The sequence below is a fragment of the Oratosquilla oratoria genome, chromosome 26, assembly GCF_046742065.1.
Source record: "Oratosquilla oratoria isolate Oo_2021 chromosome 26, ASM4674206v1, whole genome shotgun sequence".
Lineage (NCBI taxonomy): Eukaryota > Metazoa > Arthropoda > Malacostraca > Stomatopoda > Squillidae > Oratosquilla > Oratosquilla oratoria.
Genome location: NC_134802.1, coordinates 25,024,199 through 25,040,037, shown reverse-complemented (window position 1 = coordinate 25,040,037; position 15,839 = coordinate 25,024,199).

Below are 15,839 nucleotides of genomic sequence, written 5' to 3'. Positions count from 1 at the left end.
GTGGACTCAGAATAGCTGATTCGATATTGATATTGATATCAATATATATATATATATATATATATATATATATATTATATATATATATATATATACATACACATTAACACTACTGCTTAGTTGAAAATAAATCCTACCGAGTGGGACTATTGCTGCCTCTAGGCAATTTTATTCATCTCCATGGCAACCAGTTAGCAGCGAAAAAGATTACCTCTCCCCACTGTGTTTCTTGTCCTCGCTCGGACTGCAAATCCTAAATCTTAGGATTGTGCCTCTCTCCCCCGTTTGAGCATAGGTGGAGACATAGACTTTGCTTAAATAACTATCAGAGGTCTTGATTCTCTGACGAACTCTGGGCAATAGCTGTTGAGATGAGACGGCTACGCGTGAATGATTTGAATGATATTAAGTATAAAATAAAATAAATAAAAAAGTTGAAATGATAATGAAATTGAATAAATAGAAATAAAAATAATTTGAAAATAGATGTTCATGAAGATTACAATTTCGTTACATGGGTACATGTATACAAACATATACATGCATGTCTAAACAGAAATGTAGTAGCACAGTCGAAGTTTATTTTCTCCGACTGTGGGTTTCTTGTGTGTTATATACCATGCATATATGTATACACAAATTGATACATGCGTGTAAGCATGCATACATGTAGGTATACATGCAAATGTATACTTGCACATGGATTTTCACATATACACATAAGCAAATGCACATGTATTTTCACATATACACATAAGCAAATGCACATGTATTTTCACATATACACATAAGCAAATGCACATGCACGCATGCGAACATACCATTACACATGTACACACATCTACATATAAGTACGCATACATACAAACACAAACATGTACACATACGCACATACAAACCCACTAATGTGCACATAGAGAAATGCATATATAAGCATGCATCCACGTACATACACAAGTTTACACATATATCCTCATACATGCATAAAATCACATACACGCCTGCACATATTCACATAGTGCAAACTGAACGTCAACAACGTAGTTGGTTTTGAAGAGGTATTTCATTCAATTGGTGGGGACTCGGATGGAATTTTTTTAACCATTTTCGATTTCATTCTTAAATGTGGTGTCAGCCATTTCTAGAAAATGTGTTTTAGCGAACGTGTGGACAAATTTATTCAGTTTTTAGGACCTACCGGCTCAAATGTGTAGATATGTACTAGAAGTAAATTATAGGAATAGATCAATAAGAATAAACAAAGTAATAAATAGAAATACATTAAGTATAGGAATAAACGTACGGATAAATGAATGAATAGGTAATGAGTATGTGAATAGATAAGTAGAAGTAGGAAGGAAGGTCAACATATAAACATAAATGGACGTATTTATAGATATATACGTAGATAAATAATTAAATTAATTAGCTATCAGATGAATATATGAATAAATGAAATAAACAGTGTACACAAATACACAAATGAATAGACAAGTATACAAATAAATATATACAAGTAAGCGAATAAGCTGATAAAGAAATATCAAAACCTTACCTCCAGTTAGAGGTACAGCCCCGAGAGGCTGGCACTCGCTCTAGCAAATTTGAGTATTTCCTCAACTTTTTTCACATTAGGAGAGCCAACAGTAGGGTGTTTCCCAACGCCATCCCCTTCTCCTCCTCCTCCCTCACCCTATTATTCTTATTGATTGATCAGAGAAACAGGGATAGATATATCTTTATATAAGACAGTTTTCTAACGTTTCTTCTTAGAGAGACCTTTGGGTTGGTATTGTGTGGTTCCAGACTCGAAATATATATATGTACATATATATGTACATATATATATATATATATATATATATATATATATATCATGGCTAATGTGGTGATAGCACAATAAAATAATGTATACCCCTGTACTGGCCATGTTAATAGTAATTATTCTCTTCCATCCCGAATGAGGGTGGGGGGCAGCAGGATAGTATGACATCCTACGCATTCAGCGTGATGTTATCACTCTCTACAGCCGTCCAAATATTTCTATCACAGCATGCATATTGCTCTTTTTGCGATGGAATAAATTGTTGCATATCACAGCGCAAACTGAACGCTAGGGCCGATCTACCGCTGCCCACTCACACATACGTAAAAGCCTACATACGCACACCCACGTGTATATGCATATGTATACGCTTATACGTGCTAATAAATCCAAGCGCGTAAACTCGGGAACATACACACGCACTACGTACTTATATGCTCTCACGCATAAATACGTGCGTACGTATACGCAAACATTTGCACACACACACGCACGCGCAAACGCATGATACGCACAAAACCTTCCTCGTGCGCGCGCACACACACACACACACACACACACACACACACACACACACACACACACACAAACACGCACACGCACGAGATGCGCTGGTGAATATGATGTGTTGGGTTTCCATCTCGGCTCGTATATACTAATCCTCGAATACTTTATATGCTTGTGCATACGTGTATATATGTGTGTGTGTACTTGGGTATGTTCACATATAGTGATAATGATACTGATGATGATGATAATGGTCATAAAACAATAACACTGCATGCCTGGTTTATGTAAATCTTTATGTTCATCTACATATTGATGTTCATGGCCAAGTTTATAATCATGTTCGAGTTCATGTTCATTTTCAAGTTCATAGTCATGGTCATAATCATCTTCATGATCAGTATAACGAATATAGACGATGCGGCATTTATTCCTAGATAAAAGCCAAACTTCTTCGTCTTGCATCTCCGTGAGACTTCTCAGTTTCCAATATCAGCTTTACTTTTGTTCTCATGCACGTTGGTTCTCAGGTGGGGACCCAAAGGCAGGCCTTAAGCCTTGCAAGGTCCTTTGTTAAACCCACGAACACCCGAGAAAAATGTCCTTCCAAAGTTTATAACCAAAACTAACCGCTAAGTCTCTGCATTATCTTGCTAGCCTGTGTGCAATTTCCACCAGAAGCGTGTTATCATATAATGCTGCTAATACTGTACTCCTGCCTTGATTTTTTTTTTCGGTAACGTCTGTGTATCTATTACTAAATATGATATCAGAATTATTTATATTTTTTTTTTCAAAAAGACACCTGAAATTAGATTTGTTTCTGAATAAAAGCTTATGAAGCTATTCATTCGCGTTCTTTGTATTGTGCGAAAGGTTGGTACCACTGGAGTGGTAGTGCTGGCACGAGTTGCCATCTAGCATAATAAACCAAGACTGAAACTAAAACTGCTAAACCCGATATTCTTTTTTCATGATAAAATTACACAACTGGATAACCTGTATCACATCGAATGTAAAACACAATCTTTTAATGATCTTCACAGAACATCTCAGCTTTTCGTGCAAGTTCATACGAAGTGACCATGTAACACATATCGACGGAAACGAACTAGTTAAGGAATTTATCTTATAACTATAACCCCTAATGTAGATAATATATCTTAGAAATGAGGCATGTAAAGGATATTCATCTTCTGTTATAGAGTTGCCATCATACTTATACAGCAAAATGAAGTAGATAACACAATATCTGAATTGACTAGCTGATGTCAGGAAAGACTAGACGATATCAGAAAAAGATACCAAAAAGGACTTTTACATCACATGGTGCTTTTTCGGACTTGCTTGTCAGTTACCTTTTTCTTTCACTAGAGAATGTGCATAAATTGTTTAAAGATGGGCGTCTGTGCCTAGTGGTTTTATGGATGGGCGTTAGAGAGAATCCGCTACCGTTCTGTTGTACCCAGATCCCATGGATAAGCTCATCTTCAGGTTCAGATACAAGTCTGAGATGCTAGTATTTTGTCAAAACATTGTGTTTCTTATAATCCAGAGGTAGTCATACTTAAAGGAGAGATTGTGCATACGTGTATGTGTGTGCACGTGTGTGCGACGCGCCTCCTGCACATAATAAGATAATTAACAAAATCCCCCGGTACGCTAAGACGAGTAACCAGAGACGCTATTTCCCCAACCCCGGCCAACTTCCTTGCGACGGAAGCCGGTTGTCGTAACCTTAAAAAAAAAAAAAAGAAAAAAAAAATCCTGTTAATGACTTGTTCGGTTCTCGACATTGTCTCCGAAGAATGCCTTAGCCACGCCACCAGAGGACCTTGAGGGCGATCTCGAGTTGGAGGCAGGGTTGGTTCCACAAAAGAAAAACAGAATCATTAAAATGTTCGTTCAATCTGATGGTTGAGGGGCGGTGCGTAATCTCCTGCCAACGTTCTGTAAAGGGACAAGCGCTTCAATCTGCTAATGGAGATGTAGGAGGGGGAGGGGGGAGGGCGAAGTGGGAGAAGGAATAAGGAAGAGGAAAAGGAGAATAGAAAGAGAAAAGAGGATGAAGGGGATAAGGAAGATAAGCAGGAACAAGGTGAGGAAGAGGATTAGGAGGATGAGGGTAAAGGGAGGGGTTAAGAAGAGAAGGGATAAGGAAGAGGATATGGAGGATGAGGAAGAACAAGGTGAGGAAGAGGATAAGGAGGATGAAGGTAAGGGGAAGGGGAAGGAAGAGAGGGGATAAGGAAGAGGATAAGGAGGATAAGAAACTAGAGGAGCAAAAGAATAAGGAGAATGAGGAGGAGAAAGAAGAGAATAAGAGAGAGAGACGGAAGAGGATAAAGGGGAGGGGGAGGAAAACGATAAGGAGAAAAATTAATAGAAAAGGGAGGAAGAGGAGGAGGGGAGGAATAGAAAGATGAGGAAGAGGTAAAGGAGAGAGTAAGAGGAGGAGGATGAGACTGGAAGGAAAAAAGGTAGAAGAGAAATAAGACAAGAAGGCGGAGAAGGAAGAGGAGGAAGGTGGGGAGAGCGAAGGGATAGAGGGGATAAGGAAGAGGATAAGGAGGATGAGAAGGAGAACGAGGAGGAGGAAGATAAGGAGGAAGAGGAGGAAAGGGATAGAAGGAAGGGAAGGAAGAGGATAAAGGGGAGAGAAGGAGACGGTATGTAGGGGAAGAAATAGAAAGGGGAGAAAGAGGATAACGAATAGGGTGAGAAATAGAAATATGGGGAAGACGTGAAGGAGAAAGAGTAAGAAGAGGACAAGGCAAGAAAGAAGAGGAGGAGGAGGACGAAAGGAACGAGAGTGAGAAGAGAAAGAGGAGGACAAGGATAACGACAACAAGGACAAAGAGAAGAGCGAGAGGAAGAACAAAGAGGAAGAGAAGGAAGATTAAGAGGAAGAGGAGAGGAGCAGGGTAGATAGAAGTTTGGGATAGTGAATGGAGACTTAAACTGCGTGTAAGTGTGTGGGCTATTGCGAAGTAGGACCATCGACTCTCTTACAAGTTTGCTCATTATCTATCACTAATTAACATACAATGAGATGTAGACGTCCACGATGTTTACATGGGGATGCAAAAAGAGAGGGGGAGAGGGCGAGAGAGGGGAGGATGGTTAGGGGTAAGGGGAGGGGGAGGCGTAGGTGTGTGGTTAGAGGTAAAGGGAGTGTAAGGGGGAGGAGTAAGGGAAGGGGAAGGAGGAGGAGGGAAAGGGGAGTGGATGGAGGAAGGATATGGAGAGCAGAGGGTGGAGGAGGAGGGAAAGGAGAAAGGGGTTAAGGCGGAATGGGTAAGGAAAGTGGGGGTACTGATGAAGGGGAGGAAAAAAAGGATAGGCAAGGGAAAGTGGGAGTAGGAACAGTAAGGAGAAGGGGGTGGAGACGGGCAAAGATGAGATATAGGGGTACAGGGAAAGGCAAGGGCGAAAGGGAAGGGGAGAACGAGGATAAAGGTAAAAATGAGGGGAGAGGGTGAGGAAGAGAGATGAGGAGGCGGAGGAGGGTGAAGGAAAAGGGAAAGTGGAAATTGAAGTTGAGTTTTTATGTCCTTCACTAATTTTTTATTGATATACTACATATACTAAGGATAACCCTATTGCTTATGAGGGCGTTTGAAGAATATGAATGAAATAGTTTGGTGGCAGCCGACAAGAAGAAAGGGAAACTGCCATCCACTACGGAATGGATTAATGGGGATAGACTATATCCCCTTCTCTTGCAAACCGATGCCACAGAGGTGAATAAAACCACCTGGCGGCGGCCAGAAAGGAAAATAAATTCAACTTTTCATTTTTTTTTCTTTTTATTTATGATGATTACGATTATCTTATATTTATTTATTTATTTTTACTAAAAGCCTATCTTAACTTTAGGAACTTAAAATCTCTGTCATTTGCTTGACTTAAGCACCTCTCAAGTGGATTAAAGTATCTAATAATGCTGTATAATATGGCAGGGTTCAAGGGAGGGGGAAGAGTTTGTGGAATTGGGAACAGAAAAAGGGGAGGGAGGGGAGGAGGATTAGGATTAGGAGGAGAGGGTAGTGAGGAGGAGGAGGAAGAGAGGGTAGAGAGGGGGAGGAGAAGGAGAAGGTAGAGATGAGAAGGAGGAGAGGGTAGAGGGGGGCAGGAGGAACAGGTAGAGAGGAGGAAGAAGAGAGGGTAGAGAGGAGGAGGAGGATCGGGCAGAGAAAAGGATAAGAGGAAGAGTAGAGGATAGAGAGAGAGAGAGAGAAGGAGGAAGAGAGTAGAAAGAGAGAGGGAGGAGGAGGAGAAGGGAGAGAGAAGGAGGAGGGAGGAGGAGTAGGTGGAGGTAGAGGGAGGAGGAGGTGGGGGAGAATGTGGACGAAGTAAGGGTTGCAGGGAGGAGGAAGTGGTGGTGGAGGATTGGAGAAGAAGGAAGAGGAGCAGGAGGAGGGAGGAGTAGGTGGAGGTGAAGGAGGAGGAGGTAGAGGGAGGAGGAAGTGGGGTTGTAGGGAGGAGGAGGAGGTAGAGGGAGGAGGAAGTGGGGGTGTAGGGAGGAGGAGGAGGTAGAGGGAGGAGGAAGTGGGGGTGTAGCGAGGAGGAGGAGGTGGTGGTGCAAGATGAGGAGGATGAGAAAGGAGCAGAGTCGGGGGAAGGAGTGCACGGGTCCAAAAGTTAGACACTGGAAGAGCTGGGGGGAAATAGGCGACGTGGTTCTAGGTGGAGAGTAAATAAAGAAGAACTAAAGAGAGACTTGCTCTCTTAAGGGCCATTTACACGGTCAAACGGTTTGTCAAACCCGGTTTGTCAAACAAGTGTTTGAAGTGATGTTTGGCCGTGTGAATGAGGTATTTGGTTGTCAAACACGTTTGACAAACGTGTTTGACAACCAAACAATCCATTCACACGGTCAAACATCACTTCAAACACTTGTTTGACAAACCGGGTTTGATAAACAGTTTGACCGTGTAAATGGCCCTTTACTCTCACTCTCACTCTCATCCTCACGCTGTCATTTACTCAGTCTTACCTTCTCACACGCTCCCACCCTTTCGTTCACTCATTCTCACTCTCACTTGCTAACTTTTAGTAGGTGTTGACTAAACAAATTTCATGCAGCTAACATTGTAGGATCTTTAGGGACACGGACTAAAGTGACGCAGCATTATCTTTATGATTAGAGATTGATCTTCACTTCAGAGTACGTTTTTTTGTTTTTTTATTCTAATGACTCTATTTCGTGACGTACTCCTACAGTCTTCCCTTCTCCATCAGCATGACTCCGTCCGTTTGGCGCTACATTGTCCCCAGTGCTAGAAGCAATGGCACCAACAACGCAATGATCAATCAATCATTCAAATAAGTCAAACAGGTAGATAGAAGATAACTAGAAAATTTCTCGTTATCATGTTCCTTACCACTCTCCCTCCCCATGTCCCTCTCCCTCTGCCTCTGCCTCTCCCTCTCCCTCTCCCCTCCTCCCCCTCTCTCCCCCTCCCCTCTCTCCCCCTCCCCTCTCTCCCCCTCCCCTCTCTCCCCCTCCCCTCTCTCCCCCTCCCCTCTCTCTCCCCCTCCCCCTCTCTCTCCCCCTCCCCCTCTCTCTCCCCCCCCCTCTCTCTCCCTCCCCCTCTCTCTCCCCCTCCCCTCTATCTCCCCCTCCCCCTCTCTCTCCCCCTCTCCCCCTCTCTCTCTCCCCCTCCCCCTCTCTCTCTCCCCCCCCCCCCTCTCTCCCCCTCCCCCTCTCTCTCCCCTCCCCCTCTCTCCCCCTCCCCCTCTCCCCCTCCCCCCCTCCCCCTCTCTCCCCCTCCCCCTCTCTCTCCCCCTCCCCCTCTCTCTCCCCCTCCTTCTCTCCCTCCCCCTCTCTCCCCTCTCCCCCTCCCCCTCTCTCTCCCCCCTCCCCCTCTCTCCCCTCTCTCCCCCTCTCCCTCTCTCCCCCTCCCCCTCTCTCCGGTTTCAATACATTGCAACTATATTAAGCAAGAACTCACCCTCCACCACGTGATTGCAATTACAAGTAAGCCTTCGAAACAGAAAGCTACAAGTGCCACTTGTGTGTGCAGATAGGCAAACGAAAGTGTTTGAACAGGTTTATGAACAGGGTAATTACTAAATATTTGATTAATGAATTAGTACATTCATGTGTCATCCCCGGTTAGATTATGAATCGCTTAGAATATTCGTTTCTTGGTTTTACTAATAGCTTGATGTTTCATTAAATCGTCCTTAAATTTCATTGGCTTCATGATATATTAGGTAGAATTTAGGATTAGAACAATCCTCTTCCACTTATCGTTCATGTACGTGTATACCTAAGTTTAACAACACATACCTGCAGGTAAAGTACGAAACGAACAAACTCAAACGTACTATATATATATATATATATATATATATATATATATATATATATATATATATATATATTATATATATATGCAAAGAAATCACAAAACACATGTGATAAAAATATTTTTGCAGAAACCACCGGAAATAGAAAAAACATATACCGAACGTTTTCGTCTATTTAGACATTTTCAAAGGTACAAAAAAGCAATACAGAAAGAAACAATAAATACATAAGAAGACAAGGATACTCGGAGAGGTCCCATGTTACATTTTATCACACACAATTTTGTCCAATAATAAAATTGTCCAATTTAAATAAACCCAAACTCAAGTTCATGTTATTTTCCAACATTTCTTTTTATAAAACAAGATTCAATAATATTTCTTTCTATAAATATTATTACAAGAAGTAATTATTTTAGAATTTCCCCAGTCAATATTATGACCTAATCCCTTTGGTGGACAAATAATCCACTGGACACTTGCCCGTTCTAATACTATATTTATGTTGGCCTATTCTTTTTTTCTAAGCCTTTGCCTGTTTGGCCTATATAAATAAAATCACAATTTTTACATGGTATATTATAAATACATCCTTCTTTACTTCTTGGGGAATTTTAATTAACAGACTCTTAATGTTGTTATTATTTTTGAATACTATCTGGATACCAAATTTTTCAAAAAATGCTAGGAAGATGGGATTAAATTTTTCGTGGTACGGAATTGTTAGCATATTTTTATAATTAAATGGTTTGACCTGCGACGTATTAAGAAAACATTTCCTAGCTTTGGGTTTTTGTTTTATCAATAAGATGTTTTGGATATTTTAAAAATTTCTCCAATGTCATAGATGAATTGTATTTCTTGATCCAAGAACTCAGGGGAACAAATTCTATAAGCTCTCAGGAACATTGAAGAAAAACTGACAGCTTGGATTTTTGACTGTGATACGAGTAAAAATGAATGTACGAGAGGACATTGGTCGGCTTCCTGTAAACGTCAAATTTAAAGTATCTTCCACATCGGTAAATATTTACATCTAAAAAAATGATAACATATTAATTTCTTCAACCTCTACTGTGAATTTAATGGAATGCACCAAAATTATTTAAATCTGACAAAAAAAGTATCCAAATATTGATCATTTAGGCCAAATGCATAATATGTTCGTCAACATACCTGTACCAAACTGCATTAATTGGAAGAATGTTTGGTAATAACTCTTTCAAAAAACTCATATACAAATTGCTAAGAATTGGAGACAGACAGTTCCATGGGCCATACGTACAAATGTTTGAGTATAAAAGTTTCCATTAAATTCAAACTTAGAGTCTATTATACATAATTTGATTAAACTAATAATAGTATGAGCAGGGAGTGTAAAGTCATGTTTCTTTAATTCTTTTTCTAGAAATCCTAACAAATCTAAAACCGGGACTCGGGAGAGCTTATAGAATTTGTTCCCCTGAGTTCTTGGATCAAGAAATACAATTCATCTATGACATTGGAGAAAATTTAAAATATCCAAAACATCTTATTGATAAAACAAAAACCAAAGCTAGGAAATGTTTTCTTAATACGTCGCAGGTCAAACCATTTAATTATAAAAATATGCTAACAATTCCGTACCACGAAAATTTAATCCATCTTCCTAGCATTTTTGAAAAATTTGGTATCCAGATAGTATTCAAAAATAATAACCACATTAAGAGTCTGTTAATTAAAAATTCCCCAAGAAGTAAAGAAGGATGTATTTATAATATACCATGTAAAAATTGTGATTTTATTTATATAGGCCAAACAGGCAAAGGCTTAGAAAAAAGAATAGGCCAACATAAATATAGTATTAGAAACGGGGCAAGTGTCCAGTGGATTATTTGTCCACCAAAGGGATTATGGTCATAATATTGACTGGGTAAATTCTAAAATAATTACTTCTTGTAATAAATATTATAGAAAGAAATATTATTGAATCTTGTTTTATAAAAAGAAATTTTGGAAATAACATGAACTTGAGTATGGGTTTATTTAAATTGGACAATTTTATTATTGACAAAATTGTGTGTGATAAAATGTAACATGGGACCTCTCCGAGTATCCTTGTCTTCTTATGTATTTATTGTTTCTTTCTGTATTGCTTTTTTGTACCTTTGAAAATGTCTAAATAGACGAAAACGTTCGGTTTCTGTTTTTTTCAATTTCCCGGTGGTTTCTGCAAATATATATATATATATATATATATATATATATATATATATATATATATATATATATATATATATATATATATAATATACGGACATGACAATTGAATAGACACCAAGAGAAATAATTCAATTTATCAAACAAGTAATTGATACAATAATTAAAGTGCTTATAAATGGTCACAATGTGAATAACTAATACTTGGTTGAAAACCCCTTTGCTTTTTTCAATGCAAGGACCCTTCCAGGCATGCTAATGATTAGTTCACGAATATCATCTTGAGTGGTTTCTTGCCATGTTTTCCACAGTAATTCTAAGAATTCGGGCTTTGAAGATGGTTTCCTGTTCTTTTTTTGCAAAATTGTCTGTGTAATATGCTCCAGAGGTGTTCAATAGAGTTCATATCCTAAGACTGACTTGACTATGGAAAATTTCCTGATCCCGTTTTGGCTCAACCAATTTTGTGTTGCTTGAGCAGTGAGACAAGGAACTCCATCTTACATAAATAGGAAGACATTTTTACTCATTCTACCACTGGAGAATATTGGAATGAGTCTTTTCTTTAATATAGAAACATATTTGCCTGAATTGATATTTCCTTGACACAACACAAGCTCTGATTGATCATCAGTCCAAATTGCACCCCACACCATTATTGAAATGCCCCTATGTTTTACTAATAGGTGCAGATATTTGAGGTCAAACTCTTGACTACAGAATCTCCAGACTCTCACGCTTCCACTGTCAGAAAATAATGTGAGTCGTGACTCAATAGAGAAAATGACAGTGCTCCAAATAGCCACAGGTCTCTCCCATCTCAACAGCCCAATCCTTTCTGCGCTTGATATAGGCTGGACAAAGGAGTGGTTTCCTTTTTGGAGCTCTGCCATAGTAACCCAGCTTGTGTAGATACTTGACAGCTGTTCTGGGACTGACATCAGCTTATGCTGCTATGTCAGAGGCCTTCCAACGTAGATCCTCTTCGAATTTTTTTTGACAATAAGCATGGTTTTTTCTAAGGGCCCGTAACGACCTCAGTGAGGTTTTGTGCCCTTCTTGCCCTCTCTGGTGAATTGTACGATCATTCTATTAACAGTAGAAAGGGTTATTGGCAGATTTTCAGATATTTTGCGTTGACTAAGTTCACCTTCATATTGACCCATAATACGACTTCGCTGAAACTCAGATCTACTGCTCCTTTGGTTCGTGGCATGCTTGATTAATCTTGTATGGAATCTCAAACATAAATCTAGGTATATATATTATATTAGGTAAATTTCAATAACATTAAGCATTGAATAAGAGCAGAAATACATTTTTCTTGATGTCTACTCAATTCTGTCATGTATGTGTATAAGTATCATTATATATATATATAAATATAAATATATATATAAATATATATATCTATATTCGTATAAATGGGTAGGATATTCTCTCTTATCATGTTTCATTGAATGAAATGGCAAGCTTATTGTGACAAAGCTTTTTGTCAATCTCCTCTCTCTTTCGTTAGGCGACTTTGCTTTCCATAGGCAGGAGTCCGAGTAATTCGCCGTATCTCATGAGATAGGCCGAGTCTGCTTAATCGCAAGCCTTTTGTATAAGGCCTCCGCCTAGCCGTCACCTTTACTTCTTGAGGTTATTGTTAAATAAATGTCCCAAAAAGCCTCTTCACAGATATTGATGCAAGACTCCAACTCCAAGTCTCTTGCCTATCTCCCTTGAGCCACGACTTCACGCAATAAATACCCCCTAAAAATGGCACGGTAGTAATAACCCTCTTTCATATACAACTATATTTTCATTTTCATACCGATATCTCTTTCCCTTTTACAACTACCGATCCAGCGGGAAATGGTAGTCTTTTTTTAGGTTGTCTATAGTCCATAGTCTACTCTCACCTGCTCTCCAAGAACAGTAGGTCGTCTTTACACCCAATGAAGTCCTCTCACCCTGAAGAAGTCTCTTAGGCGAAAAAAAACTGAGTTTTTGCTGATAATGTCAACATTTTTTTACATATTGTTATATATTCTAGAATAGCATTTATCGGCAGTCTTCAGCGCCTTTCCTTCTCCAAACCATCATGGATGATTTCGTTCATAATTTGAACAATGAAAACAAGTTCTGAAGAGAATGCAACTCAAAATAGTGAAATATATTAGCGCAGTTGACTTTAATCAAAATTATCTCCGAGAGAACCTATGCCCTAGAAGTATATGTATATATTTACATTTACAATTCCTGTATCAAGACAACCCTGGAGGTTGATCACCTTCGACCTTTATGTAATTCTGCCTGTAAGTCGCGATTTCCAATTGCCGCAATATGTTCTCCATTTTAATATATTAATGTCAGTATCATGCACCGTGTTTTGTATATATCTGTGTATTAACTAAATGGTTTATGTAGACGTTTTAGGTCTCTCAGAACTCTGATTCCGAACGAGAATGAAATGTATGTTTTCCCAACACTCGAGAAATATGATAAGAATTATATATTGAAGATTGTGAGAGGAGTATCGGCTTGTGAGATAGATTTGTAGGTTTATGTATAAATATTTTTTCGACAATAAAGAAACGAAATAAAAATTATATATTGAAGATTGTGAGAAGAGCTTCGGCTTGAGATAAATCTGTAGGTTTGTGAAATGAAGAGAAGTTCCGTTTCTGTTTTAAACAAATCTTTATTTATTCATTCATTTATCTGTTTATCTATTAATTTGTATATTTACAGTAAGATAAGTCGACGGTTACTTGCGTTTGTGCGTGTGTGTATACTTGTGTTTGCGTATATTCCGATGCTTCCGAAACGGAAATGCCAACGGGAGTTTATCCTGTAAACTAAGTATGAGGCCTCTATATATGGGTTTCAAAGTAAACACGAACGAATACGGTCAAATAGTGATACCAATGGCTTGGTAAAGTAAACCTTTCGTTTGATTGAATAGGAGCAGGTGGAGGCGGAGGTGGAATAGGAAGAGAAAAACTGGAGAGGGAGGCGTGGTAAGAGGAGGAGGTAGGTTAATCTAGGTTGGGTTAGTCTAGGTTAGGTTAGTTTAGGTTAGGTTAGTTTAGGTTAGGTTAGGTTAGGTTAGGTTAGGTTAGTTTAGGTTAGGTTAGTTTAGGTTAGGTTAGGTTAGGTTAGTTTAGGTTAGGTTAGTTTAGGTTAGGTTAGTTTAGGTTAGGTTAGTTTAGGTTAGTTTAGGTTAGGTTACTTTAGGTTAGGTTACTTTAGGTTAGGTTACTTTAGGTTAGGTTACTTTAGGTTAGGTTACTTTAGGTTAGGTTACTTTAGGTTAGGTTACTTTAGGTTAGGTTACTTTAGGTTAGGTTACTTTAGGTTAGGTTACTTTAGGTTAGGTTACTTTAGGTTAGGTTACTTTAGGTTAGGTTACTTTAGGTTAGGTTACTTTAGGTTAGGTTACTTTAGGTTAGGTTACTTTAGGTTAGGTTACTTTAGGTTAGGTGGAGGAAAATGTGTGAACGGAGGATGAAGAGAATTTGGATGCGGAGGAAGTAATGGAGGTTAGGACGAGGAGTGGACGGAGGTAGAGGGGGAGGAGGGGCTAGGAGGAGAGAGTGGGGGCAGAGGAGGTGGAGGCGGGTATTCTCCCAAGTCTCTAAAATTGCCTATTAGTAGCCAGAAGAAAGTCGTTAAAATCACACCAAAGGAAGATCGACTGAAGCCAGTTGATCAAAGCCGGAGCAGGAGGCCAGCATTTAAGAAAAAAATTAAATAAGTAAATAAATAAATAAAAAGAATTATAATGATAAATAAATAGATAAATAATAACAAAATAAAATATAATAGATAAGTAAATAAATTGATAGATAAATAGTAAAATGAATAAATGAAATGAGATAGAATAAGACGGTAATACATGATAAAATGGAATAAGCTCGAAAATATTTCTAATAAGATTTTCAAAAGATTCAGTTCCTGAATTTGGTCTGGAACTGGAAGCGTGACGGACTTGACAAACGAGGACTCGAGGTGAGCTGCAGTTTTGCAATTCCGTTGTTTTGTTGAACGTCACGGAAGAGCCTTTCTTGTGCGTCGCCGAAAGTCGACCAAAATCCCTCAAAGAGATTACTGACCACAGTTCATGACAAATGCTCTGGATGGTACAACTGACCGTTACCATGCCAACGGATTATTATTTTTTTTATTTATTTATTTATTTTTTTTTTTTTTTGCGTTGATAATAAGCAGAATTTCTATTCTGTAGACGACAAAACTAAGATCTTTCAGAGAGACTTTTTCCACGGACTTTTCTTCCGTTGGTGATAACCAGTTTCTCTCCAGAGAAGAGGTTATACTAATGATAAAGAAGACACTTAAGAAAATACAGTAGATAGGAGGGATGGTAAGAGTTAAAAACGGATATGCAATCTTTGGTAAACGAAGATAAGCCTCCAAACATAAGATAGTGGCTGTGGGCCGTAGGGATATCATTGAAGTTCTTGAAATATTGAGTGCAATATTGCAAAGGTTGCTGACTTATAGAGGGTGTTTCATTTGTCACTTAAGTTCCGCCCCCTTTTTCAAAATTCAAGCAATCAGAGGCTTCTTCAGCCCTGTAGAGTCCCGGTTTCCTAGACAGCTGAATAAAGTCACCTGATGGCAGACTGAATAAATGTGCAATGTATTCATAGGGCACAAGTTTGAATACAGTGGCTTGGTGACTGCAAGTCTTTGGTCTGGATGTTGATAAAAGATTTGCTTAGCTAAGGCGAGATCTTCAGCAACCACGTAAAAAAAAAAAAAAAAGCGTATGTGTTCAGCCTAAGAGGAGCCTCCTGGGTAATATACACCAGTAACCTTCTTTCATGCCAACTTTAGACATTTTCTTCTAGCTGTCTCCAGGCGGTTTTATTCAGCCGAACGAAACCTGCAGTCAAGGTGAAGGGCCAATCTTTAATCCCTTAATTGCCCCTGTACTGATAACTTCTAATCTTAACCTCCCCTTCAGCCCCGCCTATTC